Below are 12,950 nucleotides of genomic sequence, written 5' to 3'. Positions count from 1 at the left end.
GTCTACTTGTCAGTTAGTTGTGAAGAAAACCCTTTAGAAAGTGTTGGGCACTCTGGAGGTATAAACTGCTGCTCTTGTTATTGAGATAGGGTCCTGAACCTGTGGGGAGTGCCTGGGTGAGCACCTTCCTCATGGATGGTTGTGAGAGAAGGAAGATGCCAAGTATTTACTAGACAAATGCCAAGCACTTTACAAATGTTGTCTCATCTGATCCATTACAAAGCCTGTGGGAGGTGGTTGCTATTATCTCCATTTTACAGTTGCCCAGGGTCACACAGCTAGTAAATACATGATCCTGAATTTGAAGTGAGGTCATCCTGTACCAGTGGCTGCCAAATATGGGAGTTTTGTATGTGATGTAGGGAACAGAGGAAGTCACTGGAATGAGTAGCTGAAATAACATGATCCATGCTGTATTTGGGAAAAATCACCTTGGCAGAGGTATGGAGGATGGAAAGACTTGAGGCAGGGAGGCCAAGCAGGAGGAGCAGAGGGCGGTGGTTGTGAGAGTGGAGACCACAGTCATGGAGGCCAATATGACAAAGTTCAGCTATTGTCTGGATGTGTGGGATGAGGGAGAGGAGGAGCCAAGAGTGGGAGCCAAGCTTGTGTATGGGTGACTGGTAGGGTGCTGCTGCCTTCAACACAACAGGGAGCTTAGGGAAAGGGCTCAGTTTGGGGAAAGACAAGCTTTGTTTGGATGCACTGAGTTTGAAACTCTCTGTCAAGATGTCCAGGGTGTTCAAAGGATATTTGATTCAAAATGTCCAGCAAGCAATTGGAGATAATGGACCAGGAGCTGAGGAGAGAGACTCAGACTGGTTATGTAGACATGGGAATCATCTACTGAGAGATGATGATTAAATGGCAGTGGTGAGATCGCCCAGAGGGAGAGTGGGGAGAGGATGGAGGACTGAGCCACACACTCATACTTCGGAGGCTTGTCAAAAAAGGTGATCTTGCAAAGGACCCCTGAGAAGGAGAAGTCTATCTGTCTAGGTAGAAGGAGAACCAGGAGAAAGCAATATCCCCAGACCCAGATTGGAGACAGCATCAAGAGCCATCCAGGAGAAGCTGGTCCAGATGTCACCACCATAGGCTCATGGCACAGGTGAGATTTGACCTCACATTGCTTGCCAGGGCAGGTTGAGGGGAGGGAGGGATGGCATAAATTGGAAAAAAAAACCCCAAAATTTGGAGAGACCGACTTACAAACAAGGTCTCAGCCCAGATATACTGGTCAAAATAAACAGTGGGAGGGTGATTGAGGTCATTGTCAGAATCTTCCACAAGGAGATGTATTTCTCCCAAAAAATCTTGATGTGCATGGAACACACAAGATGGTGGAGCATTGGAAAGCTATTCTGTAGCAAGGAGTGAAAAGCTGGGGTCTCAGATGATCCCCCTGTAAAATAAAGGTTATGGATAGATGGTCACGAATGCCCCTTCCAGGTCAGAGAATCACCAAATGCCAGAGTTGGAAAGACTGACTCCTAGAGATTTAGTATACCATATTCAGATGTACTATGGCCTTCACATCAGCCTTACTTAATGGTCTCCAGTGAGGTGCAGCTGTCCCAGGGCAGCCCACTGCACTGGTGCTCAGTTCTTCTGGGTAGAAAGCTTGATGAACCTGGAGTTAGGAAGACTCATCTTCCTGAGTTCAAATCCAGCCTCAGACACTTACTAGCTGTTTGACCCTGGTCAAGTCATTTAACTCTGTTTGCCACAGTTTCCTCATCTGTAAAATGGCAACCCACTCTAGCCACTCTGCCAAGAAAATCCCAGATGGGGTCATGGAGAGCTAGACATGACTGAAAAACTGCTGAACAGCAGCAAACCATCCCCCAGTGGTTCTAGTTCTGTGCGTTGGGGACATACAAAACACAGCTAATCCCTCTTCATTTTTTTTTAAATACGTGGGTTTTTTGTTTTACTGCTGTGCTTGATATAGTGACTTTATGAATATCAAGCAATTCATTTTTACTGCATCTTTACTTGTACATTTGGCCTTAGGTTGCCTAAACCATGTAAATACAAATAAAATGAGTGTAGCAAAAATACTGAAAGCAAACAGCAGGTAACTTTCCAAAGAATGGGATGTGAACCGTCTCTGCCCTTCTCCAGAGTAAATGGACTGGGTTAAAACTTTGTCTTAAGGAACACTTTTGCAACTGCAGTCATAAAGGTGTTCATGTTGAGATTGTGTATTCCACAGATACACAGGGAATGACATGTAATATCTATGGGACATCTTTTCTACCACAGCCATGAGTGCTCCAACCCTAAAGTACCCACAATAACTACACCTGTGGCTGGAACCAATTATCCCTTTATCCCCCCACCATGACAGACCAATATGTAGGCAGTTTTCTTTGCTTAGACATGGAAACTGTTTTAACACTGGCCGTGTGAAATCACAATGTATATGCCAAACATGTAAAACGTGTATGAAAATTCCATATCCCCATATTGGTCACCTCAGATGAAAACAGATAACTCCCCAAATGTTAACTGGCTCTTCTCCCCTAATATTAAACATAAAAACCACATGGGAAATATAGAAATCCAAATAGAAGTAACATAAACCTGTCATAAATCGTAAACAAAAACTACTTGTCGGACAGCATGGATGACAAATGGTCTACTGTGTAAATTTTAGAATGAGGCAGACAAAAGTTGGAAGGCTGGTTCATTCTCCCCTCCTTCTCCTGCTTCAGCTTCATCTCCTTGGGTGTCCGAAGTCCACAACGTCCACTTGTCTCACAGGAATTGCATCATTAGTGTGCTGTCTTTGTATGATTCTTCACTTAATGTATCAAGTTCAGCAATGGCTTCATCAAAAGCTGTCTTTGCAAGGGAGCAGGCTTTCTGTGGAGAGTTCAGGATCTTGTAGTAGAACACAAGGTTCAACACCAGACCCAATCTCACAGGATGCCTCAGTTGCCTCTCCGTTTTGCTGATTTCAGGTGCTTCTTGATAGGCTTGTGATTGATCCCTATTCCTTTCCTGTCATCAGCAGCAGCAACTTCAGCCAAACATCGGCAGTGTTCTCCTTTCATTTTCAAATAGAAAACTTTGCTTTCTGCTTATGAAGCATTAGGAATCAAACACTTTTCCAATAGAGACAGTACATCATGGCAGATATCTCTTAGTTTGGTCTCAATTTTCTCTCTGTATTCTCAGGTCATCTGCTGTTTTTTCTCAGCACCTTCTGTCTTTTGCTCAATACTTGAAACAACCCTCCAAGATGACCTTCGAGCCCTTACATTTTTGTAGGCAGCAGAGAGAAGATTCCTCTCCTCATCGGATGATTCAGCTCCTTGCTCAGTTACAGACTTCATGCAGGCTGCCATGTCATCATATCTCTCAGCGTGCTCAGTCAATTTGGCCTCCTGCACCAGCTCATTTTTATCCATGACTGAATGTTCATGAGTGAGCAGCTGCGGTAGACAGACAGAAGCAGGGTTCAGTGGTCTCTGGGCAGTGGCAGAGGCAGCAGCGGGGCTGAGACTGTTTAATCCCTCTTCTAAGACATGAGGACAACATTCTCATTCCCTCTGAGTCTTCTCTCCAGATTGAATATCTCTGGTTCCTCATGAAATGGGTCAAGACCCTTTCCCACCCTCATTGCCCTCTTCTAGATTCTCTCTAGATGGTCAACTTCTTCCAAAACTGGAATGCCCAAAAGTTAAGCCAACCCCCAAGTGGAGCAGAGTCAGGGCAGCAAAGAGGGAGGTCATACCCTCCTCCCCAACCCTGGTCACAGCCTCAGACATCCTCCATATCCTTGGCAGTCACATAACCCTGGTTCCAACCAATCTTTTAATCCCCCTTTTAGAGGAGCCATTACTGAGAACTGCCAAACCCTAAGGCTGCACCTACCATGTGTAAACCCTGACCCAGGAAGGAGGCCTCCTCTGTGGGTGGAGGCCTTCCTTAGGTTTCTTTTGTCCTGCAGTTGGCAGGATGGAAAAACATTCCAGGTGAAAGGTTATCACTTGCCTTGGAGGCATCCCACTCCTCCACATCAAAAATAGGCTAGGGTAGCCAGTCTAGATCACTGGGAACATTGGGCACTATCTGTCTCCTAGAAATATCTGACAGTTAGGAAGACAGAATATTAGAAGGGGCCCCAGAACATGGAATATCTGAACTGGAAAGGAACTTAGAACAAGAAAGATCAGAGGTGAGAGGTACCTTAGAATAGGGAATGTCATGGCTGGAAGGGACCTTAGAACAGGGAAGGTCAAAGCTAAAAGGGGGCTTAGAAAATAGACTGTCAGAGCTGGGAGGGGTCTCAGAACAGGAAATGTCAGAATACCAGTTGTCTCTTTGGGAAAATTTCCAGCTTGTCAGTCCCCTTACCCATTCACTCCTCATTCTCTCACTCCACATCTGTGACCCCCCAAAAAATAAAGAACTTTTGCTCAAACCAGTTGATATATGATTGTAGCCAAATAACATGGGATGTTAGAACTGGGAGGATTCTTGGAACACAGCACTTAGAATGTCAGAACTGAAAGGAACCCACATTGGTCAGGATCAGAGCTATCCTAGCATCCTGACTCTCTCTCATCACATCCAGCCTTGTAGCTTCTACCTCTGCCATTTTCTTGCCTTTATCCCTTCTCTCTCCTCACAAGGCCACAGTCCAGGGTCAGGTCCTCATCCTCTTTCACATGGAGGCTATGACAGTCTCCAATTGGTCTCCCTGCTCCTAACCTTTTCCCTCTCTAATCTACCTTCAGCACAGCTGTCAAAATCATCCTACCAAGGCAGAAGTCAAGAGAGGTCATATGACAGAATGACCAAGGTTCAAGTCTTGGTTTCTGACCCACTAGTGCCTCAAGGATGTCAGTGACAAAAAGAATGGCCCTACATACACTCCAGTCTTTTTAATGGCAGCAAAGTAGAAGTCCATTGATTTGGGAATGGCCATGGAACGTCAATAAAATAAGGCAGAGTCATCAAACTCATGGCCTCTCTGCAGCCAGTGTGGCCCAAATCAGATTAAAATGTAACTGGAAAAATTTAACAACAAACAAACAAAATAGAGCATAGATAATGTGAATTTGTGGTTCTCTAATTCAATATGCATCCTGCAGGGATCTATTTCTATGGGAGTTTGACATTACTGTAATAGGGTATTTCTGATGTCAAAAATGATGAAAACAGAGAAGCAGAGGAAAACTCATATTAACTGATGCAAAATGAAGTCAGAAAGACAACACACTAGTATTTCAATACCGCAAATGAAAGACTACAGAACAATTACAAGCAAAATTTCAAAGGAAAACACAACTCAAACACAAATTCAAGGAATTTTTATTGAAGAAATAAAGCAAGAGACGGTTTTTTTTTAAAGTTTAAGATATTATTAAAAAAACAATGTAAGTGAAATGACAGAATTTGGCAGGAGAGGAAGAGAATTATGGGAGAAAGAAATGGAAATGGAATTACCAGCTTAGCACAAGAGGCACAAACTCAAGCAACAAACACCCTAAAAATCAGAATGGGTCAAATGGAAGCTAATGACTCCATGATAAAATAAAAGTTATTAAAGTCAGAAAACTGGGGGTGGGGGGGAGAAAATTTAAGACATTTCATATGAAAAACAACTGATGTGGAAACAGATGGAAGAGAGATCATTTAAGAATTACTGGACTATTGGAATGCCATTACCAGAAAAAGAGCCTACCTATCAATCTCAAGAAATCTTAAAACTCCTCAGATTTCTTAGAACCAGAAGGCAAAGCAGATGTAGAAATAATCTCTTAGTCACATTCTGGGAGAAATTCCAAAGTGAAAAGAAGCAAAATACAGAGTTTCCAAGTCAAAGAAAAGTACTGCAAACAGCCAGAAACAAAAAATTCAAGTACTACAGGGCCACAGTTAAGAAAAGACATGATTTAGCAGCAAGTACTATGAAGCAATGGAAAGCTTGGAATATGATATTCTCCATAGAAAAGGATACAGGCTTACAAACAAGAGTAAAATACTCAGCAAAATGGAATATAATCCTACAGGGGAAAAATTAATCTTTCGTGAAATAGAGGTCTTGCCAACTCTGCTGATGAAAAGCCCAAAGCTGGGTAGAAAGTTGGAAGTTCAAACACGAGTTAAGAGAAGCATATAAAGGAATCAAACAATTCTAAGGAACTAAACAAAGATAAATTGATTGCATTTTAATAGGGGGAGGTGACACACGTGTCCCCTCAGATCTCTGTCATCATCAGGGGTCATAAAGGGAGTCTAGGTAGGGAGAAGGCTTGCTTGTGGTTCTGTTACATCTTGATTATCTTAAGATAAGAATGGAAAAACACCGGCCAGCTGTGGAGAGAGGCAGAAAGAGAAGGCTAGAGAAAATGACCTTACTTAGGGTGCACAAGTAAACATTTCTACAATGAAGGAGGGAGACATCAGGGCAGGAAGTGGCTGACATTTGGACCTTATTCTCATCTGAATTGGTTAAAGAAAGGAAGAATATAAACACAGAGTTGGGTACAGAAACACATGTCACTCAATTTGGAAATAGGAAGAAAGGGGAGAATGGAAAAAACAAAATAAAAAGGAGAGTAGATTAAGGGAAAATCATCTTAAATCAAACTCTAATGATACATAAAAATATTGATAGTGACTCTTTGTGGTGGCAAAGAATTGGAAATTGAGGGAGGTGACCATCATTTGGAGAATGGCTGAACAAGTTATAGTATATGAATGTGATAAAATTTATTTTGCTGTAAGAAATCATAATTATAGTTACCATTGGTGTAGCACCATGAAGGTCGCAAAGCATTTTACAGATATTGTATTATTTGATCCCCATACCAACCCTGGGAGGCAGGTGTTATTATTCATCACCATCATCCTACAGATGAGGAAACTGAGGTAGACTTGCCCAGAGTCACAGAGTTAGGAAGTGACTTAGGTCAGATTTGAACTCCAGTCTTCCTGATTCCACACTCAGTGCTATATCTACTGCACCACCTATCTTATAAAGAGGATGGTTTCATAGAACACTAGGAAAACTTGTATGAAAAAGAGGGAACTGAGTAGAACAGGGAAACAGTTTATACAACAACAAGATTACAAAGATCAACAATTTCGAAAGACTTGGGACCTCTGATCAGTACAATGACCAGAGGGTTGTGATGATCCCTGTTCCTCCCCTCCTGATAGATAGGTGAAAGACTGAATGAGACTTTGTGTTCTGGATATGACCAATGCAGAAATTTGATTTATTTGACTAAACATGTTTATAACAGAGGTTTTGTCTTCCCTTCTCAATAGTGTGGGGAGAGGAAGGAGAAAAGGCAAATTTTTCTTGATCAAAAATAATAAAATTTATTTTAAAAAATAACTTAAAACTGAGCCTTTATTTCAAGGAGAAATTGGAGAGGGATCATTAAAATAATATTTCAGCTCCTTATAGGTCATCCTCCCCTCCCCTTCCTGTTCAACTCTGTGTCTCCTTCTTTGTCTACACACAGACAAGTGTTCAGACACCTGCTAGCCTCCCGCTCCTGCAGGGGTAGTGACAGAGTGAAAGAAAAGGGAATGTAGGGCATCAAGAGTCATGGTCTTGAGATTGTCTGTAAACACTGACTTGGCAGTTGGTGCCCAAATATGAGCCCCAAGGCCCAATGAGCAGTGAGCAAACATGCTTGACATTCTTGCCATAAGTCAAACAGAAAAGAGAAGGAAAGTGTATCTAAATAGGTCTGCTCCCAAAGACAAATAAAGGAATTGGAAGAATGAGTCTATCCAAAGAAAACAAGAAACATCATTTCATAGGTCCTATGGTCATCTTGTGTTGCAGTGATTATGTTAATTATCATTTTAAAACCTAACATGGGTAAAGCACTTACAATAGGAGGGGGAAGGGAGGGAGAGAAAGAGAGAGAGAGAGAGAGAGAGAGAGAGAGAGAGAGAGAGAGAGAGAGGGAAGGAGGGAGGGAGAGAGAGAGAGAGAATCGTTTGATCTTCAGAGAGACAGGAAGGTTGAAGTTCAAATTCCATGTCTCATACATGTTGGCTGTGTCACCCTAGATAAATCATTCAACCTCTGGTCTATATCCATTTCTCTTAGAATGTAAGGCCAGTCTGAGTTGGCGGAAAGAGCTCTCTATTCCATGAAGTCACAGATCTGGTATCTGTCCCTAAAAATCCGAAGACCACCATAAAAATGATTGCTCTAGTACATCAACATAGCTTATGGAAGATGAAGGGAGAAAGAAGTTCGAGGGAATACCTTATGAACCAAGGTATACATACAAGAAAACCAAATGAAACCAATATGTACATTTATACTTGGTGACTTCACTGCAAAGATGGGAATAGACAGAGATCAGCGAAAAACATATTGGAATATATGGACCTGGAACAAGGAATGAGAGGGACCCAAAACTTGTAAAAACGACTGAGAAGTCTCTCACCTATTAATTATTAATACTTCCTTGTAAGGGGCGCTGACCGCCACACCATCTGGGATGCCACACTGATGGACATCAGGTAAACTGAGTCCGGTGCAGGGAAGAGTGAACAAGATGGCACTGGAAGGGATGGCCCCACCACTGGTTTGGTTTTGTCACTATAGTTCCAGCTTGTGTTCATTACTATAGCTTCGGGTTTGTTTGTGTGTGTTACCATGGTTCACTGGCCTGGCTGGCAAAGACTATATAATCAGAGTGCTTGCTTGAATAAATCGGAGTTGCTTCATGACCCGCGCTCCCGCCTCATTCTTTTACTCGCGAGCTCCACAGGAGGACAAGCAGCCTGCTGGACAGGCATAAGACTTGCTCCTCTTGGTAAGCTATGCCATCACCATAGCACTTCCTTTGAGGAAAGAATGAAAGATGCTGACCACAGGAATCCCCCAAGTAATATAACAAAAAATCAAGAAATTTATTATATTTTAACCTACTAAACATGACTTACTTCCTCTATGAGACTATCACTGGTCAGAAGAAAGGTCCTCCATCTTTTCTGAGTTTTTGAGTCATGGACCACATTGAGCCATGGACCACAGAACACACTGTTCTGTGGAATTTGAATTTAGTCAAAGACTCCACTTGATGACCTAAAAGGCCACACATGGCTCCTGGACCCTATTCTGTTTTTTAAGTTGTTATTCCATATTTTGTGCTTCCTTTACTGACTCTTTTTCATGCTTTTCTTCAGCATCATTCTCGTTTCTTTCCCTAATTTTCCCTCTACCTCTCTTATTTGAGTTTTCAAATCCTTTTTGAGCTCTTCCAGGAATTCTTGTTGGGCATGACACCAATTCAGATTTTTATTTGGATACAGTGGTTTTGATTTTGTTGCCTTCTAAATTGATTTTGCTCTTTCCTGTTACCATAGTAACTTTCTATGGTCAGGTTCCTCTTTTGTTGTGTGCTCATTTTCCAGCCCGTTTCTTGACCTTTAACTCTATGTTAAAGCTGGGCTGTGCTCTCAAGGTGGGAGGGACACTGTTTCAAACTTCAGGTTTTTGTGCAAGTGTTTTGAGAGCTAGTTCTGGGGGTCTGTAAGTTTTCCATTTTTCCAAGGTGGTATGATATAAAGAGAGGTGTGGTCACTGTTCACCTGGCTTGTGCTCTGGTCTGAGTGACCATGACCTGGAAGTGTGACCAGGGTCCCCTCATCCCTATGGCCTGATTGCTGTTGCTCATTCTCATCCCAGGACTGTGACCCCAGGACTGCAATCTGCATATGGTTCTGCATCCATGGCCAGCAAAGGAACCCCTGTAATCTCCTTCTGATCAGTTGTCTGACCTCTCCCTGTTACCATCTGTGGACTGAGAGTTCTGAAAGCTGCCATGGCCAATTCAGTTGCCCTCAAGGCCTGGTGCTGTCTTATGGGAGCATTGTCTGCACTGGACTTTGTTCCACTCTCACCTTGGTTGGACTGACCATTGCTGGTAGCCTTCTACGTTGTCTTGCCCTGGAAATTTGTTATCCTTTTGTGGGTTATGCCATTCCAGAATTCATTTTGAGGCATTATTTTAAAGTTATTTGGAGGGAAATTTGAGAGAGCTCAGGCATTTATCCCTCTCTTTTCTCCACTATCTTGGCTCCACCCCCAACAAATAGTAGTTGTAAAGAAAAAAAGAGTAATAAGAGAAAAACAACCACAAAACTAATGGCCATATAGAAGATGTCTGAAAATATCTGCAGTATTCCATATCTGTGCACAGGGATGTACAGGAGCCAGATCTCACCAGTTTATAAGAGTTGCTTATTACATTTTCAAGGATATCATTTACACCACAGATATCAGCAATTGTTACTAATCAGGAGCTGATGTGTACTTTTGTTGATTGTCTACGCTTAACAACAGGTTAATAATGTAGATTAAATTTCAATTTATGTGTGTACTTTTTTATTGAGAAGTTAGTTGCCAAATCTATACCAACATACCCCTTATATTGTTCTGCAAATAGTGTTTGAGCTTAGCAGGAGGAAAGTGGCAGGCTCAGGGAATGACAACAATAATCATGTTTGCCAAGTGCTTTCTATCTATTAGCTCATTTGAGCCTCATGCCATCCCTGCCTAAGGACCTCCCACTTCTGCAAAGGAGGGGACATGATTTCTCCTATCTCTTCACTGGGGCAATGCTTGTTCCTTATAACTTTGCAACATCCACTTTTGATTGTTTGGTGGTTATAGTTTTTTATATTGTTGTGGTCGTAGTGAATATTGTTTCCATCGAGCACCCAAGAAACCTTATTATCAGAAAAAACCCAAACCCTATTATTCTACCAAGATGGAAGCAACTTTCGTCTTCCCACCTCATCAGTATCCTCAGCATCCTCAGGTCACTCTTCCTCTTTCACTGGAGAGCTGGAGGGCAGAGCAGAGGACTCCTCCCAAAGTCTCCACTTAAAAAGGACCCCAGGTCAGCCCTCTCAACTCCCTTATGTGTGTTGTTTTTGCAGTGAGATTGTAAGTACCTTGGACAGAGGGTGCGTTTCTTTTTCAGATTTGTGTCCTCAGTACTTAGCATAGTTCCTGACACATAGGAGACACTTAACAAATGTTTATGAGCTCTGTTTCACTCTGCATCAGCTCATGGAACTCTTTTCATGGTTCTCTATACTCACCCTACAGATAATTTCTTTCAGCACAGTAACATTCCATTATATTCGCACATCACAAAGTCCCCCTCTCAGTGAGCATCTGCATTGTTTTCTGTTCTTAGACACCACAAAAAGTGTCACTATAAATATTTTTGTCTAAATGGGGACATTCTTCTTATCAATGACATCCATGGGGTATATGCCTAGTAGTGGAATCTTTGAGTCAAAGAGTCTGGAGTTTAGACACTTTGTTTACATTATGCTAAGTTCTTTTTGAAATGGTTCTCCTAATTCACAGCACCACAATCTTCCCACAATTTTCCCAATACAGATCATTCCCATCTTTTGTTTTTGCTTTTGTTTTTTTTTAATTTGCATTTTTCTATCATTAATTATTCGGGGTGTTCTTTCATATGGTTGTTAATAATTTATAAATCTTTTTAGAAGTGTTTGTATCTTTTAATCACATTTCTATTGGGCAATAACTTTCGATTTTTTTTAAAGCTATATTTATTTCCATATCTCTTATCTATATTAGCTGTCTGTATATCTTGGTTACCAAAACCATATCTAAGAAATTGATACAAAGATTGTTTTCCCCCTTTAACCACTTCTCTTCTTATTCTTGATTCATTAGTAATATTTCAGCAGAAGTATTTTTTAGTTTCATGTAATCAAAATTATCTATTTTATTTTTTAAAATTTCCTTTATCTTTGATTTGGTTAAGACTTCATCTCTCACATATAGGTATAAAAGGGATCTAATCTACCTGTCTTCTAATTTTTCAGTGTTATGGGCTTTAATATTAAGTTCACATTTCTATTTTGAATTTCTTGTAGAATATTGCATAAGACGTTGATCTAAACCCAATCTCTACTAGTCTGCTTTCCAGTTTATTAAGCAATTTTTAAAAATGAAATAGTGAATTCTTTCTTAAGTAATTTATATTTTTAAGTTTACCAAACACTGAGTTGATGAGTTTCATTGCTTCTGGTTCTACTCCTTTGTCTAGTCTTTTCCATCAACTTACTTGTCAAATTTTTAATCAATAACAAATGATTTTGATGGATACTGTTTTATCTAGCTTGAATGATATTCCCCTTTCTCATACCTTTTTCATTATTTCCCTTGGTATTCTATTTTATTTCTCCAGATGAATTTTGTTATTATTTTATTAGTTTGTATAGTATATTCCTTTGATAAATCGGTAGAACATTAGAAGTGTAAGTTAATTTTATTATGTTGTCATTTTTATCAGGACAGCACTGCCAGCCATGAGCACTGAATATCCTTTCAGTTATTTAAATTGTTCTTTTTTTTTTTTTTAAGAAGCACTCTGTAACTGAATCTATCCAAGCATTTTTTGTGGTTTGGTAGATTGAGCCTCTAAATCTTTATGCATTTTTATTGTTATTTTTAACAGAATTTTCCTTTCGGTTATTGCTTTTTGGATTTTGTTATAATTATACAGAAATCTATTAACTTTTGGGCAATTATTTTGCAGCCTACAACTTTGTGGAAACTGTTGTTTCAATTAATACCTTTGCTGATTTCCTATGATTTTCTGAGTAAAATATCATGTAGTCAGCAAATAGAAAGAGTTTTCTCTTCCCTTTCCCTACCTTTATCCATTTCATTTCTTTCTCTTGTCTTAATTCTATTGCTAGCATTTCTAGAACCTTATTAAGTATGCCAAGGAGAATAGGCATCCTCTCTTTACTTCTATATTTACTAGGAAAGCTTCTAGTACATCTTCATTGCCTATAATCATTGCACTTTGTTCTAAATAGATATGTCATTTTGAAAGGTACCTCAGTGCTTATAATTTGTTGGATTTGGATAAATCAGTGTTGCACATTTGTCAAAG

The 12,950-nt window shown here is 40.5% G+C and overlaps 1 pseudogene; it reads right to left on the bottom strand.

Moving 5' to 3' along the window:
* Nucleotides 1-2,133: 2,133 nt before the first annotated feature.
* LOC140498052 (14-3-3 protein zeta/delta pseudogene) lies at nucleotides 2,134-3,425 on the bottom strand (annotated as a pseudogene).
* Between the last annotated feature and the right edge of the window lie 9,525 nt (nucleotides 3,426-12,950).

Source organism: Notamacropus eugenii, chromosome 4, assembly GCF_028372415.1.
Source record: "Notamacropus eugenii isolate mMacEug1 chromosome 4, mMacEug1.pri_v2, whole genome shotgun sequence".
NCBI classification, from domain to species: Eukaryota; Metazoa; Chordata; class Mammalia; order Diprotodontia; family Macropodidae; genus Notamacropus; species Notamacropus eugenii.
The sequence above is the reverse complement of the archived record's forward strand: the minus strand, read 5'-3'. Positions and strand labels throughout refer to the sequence as shown.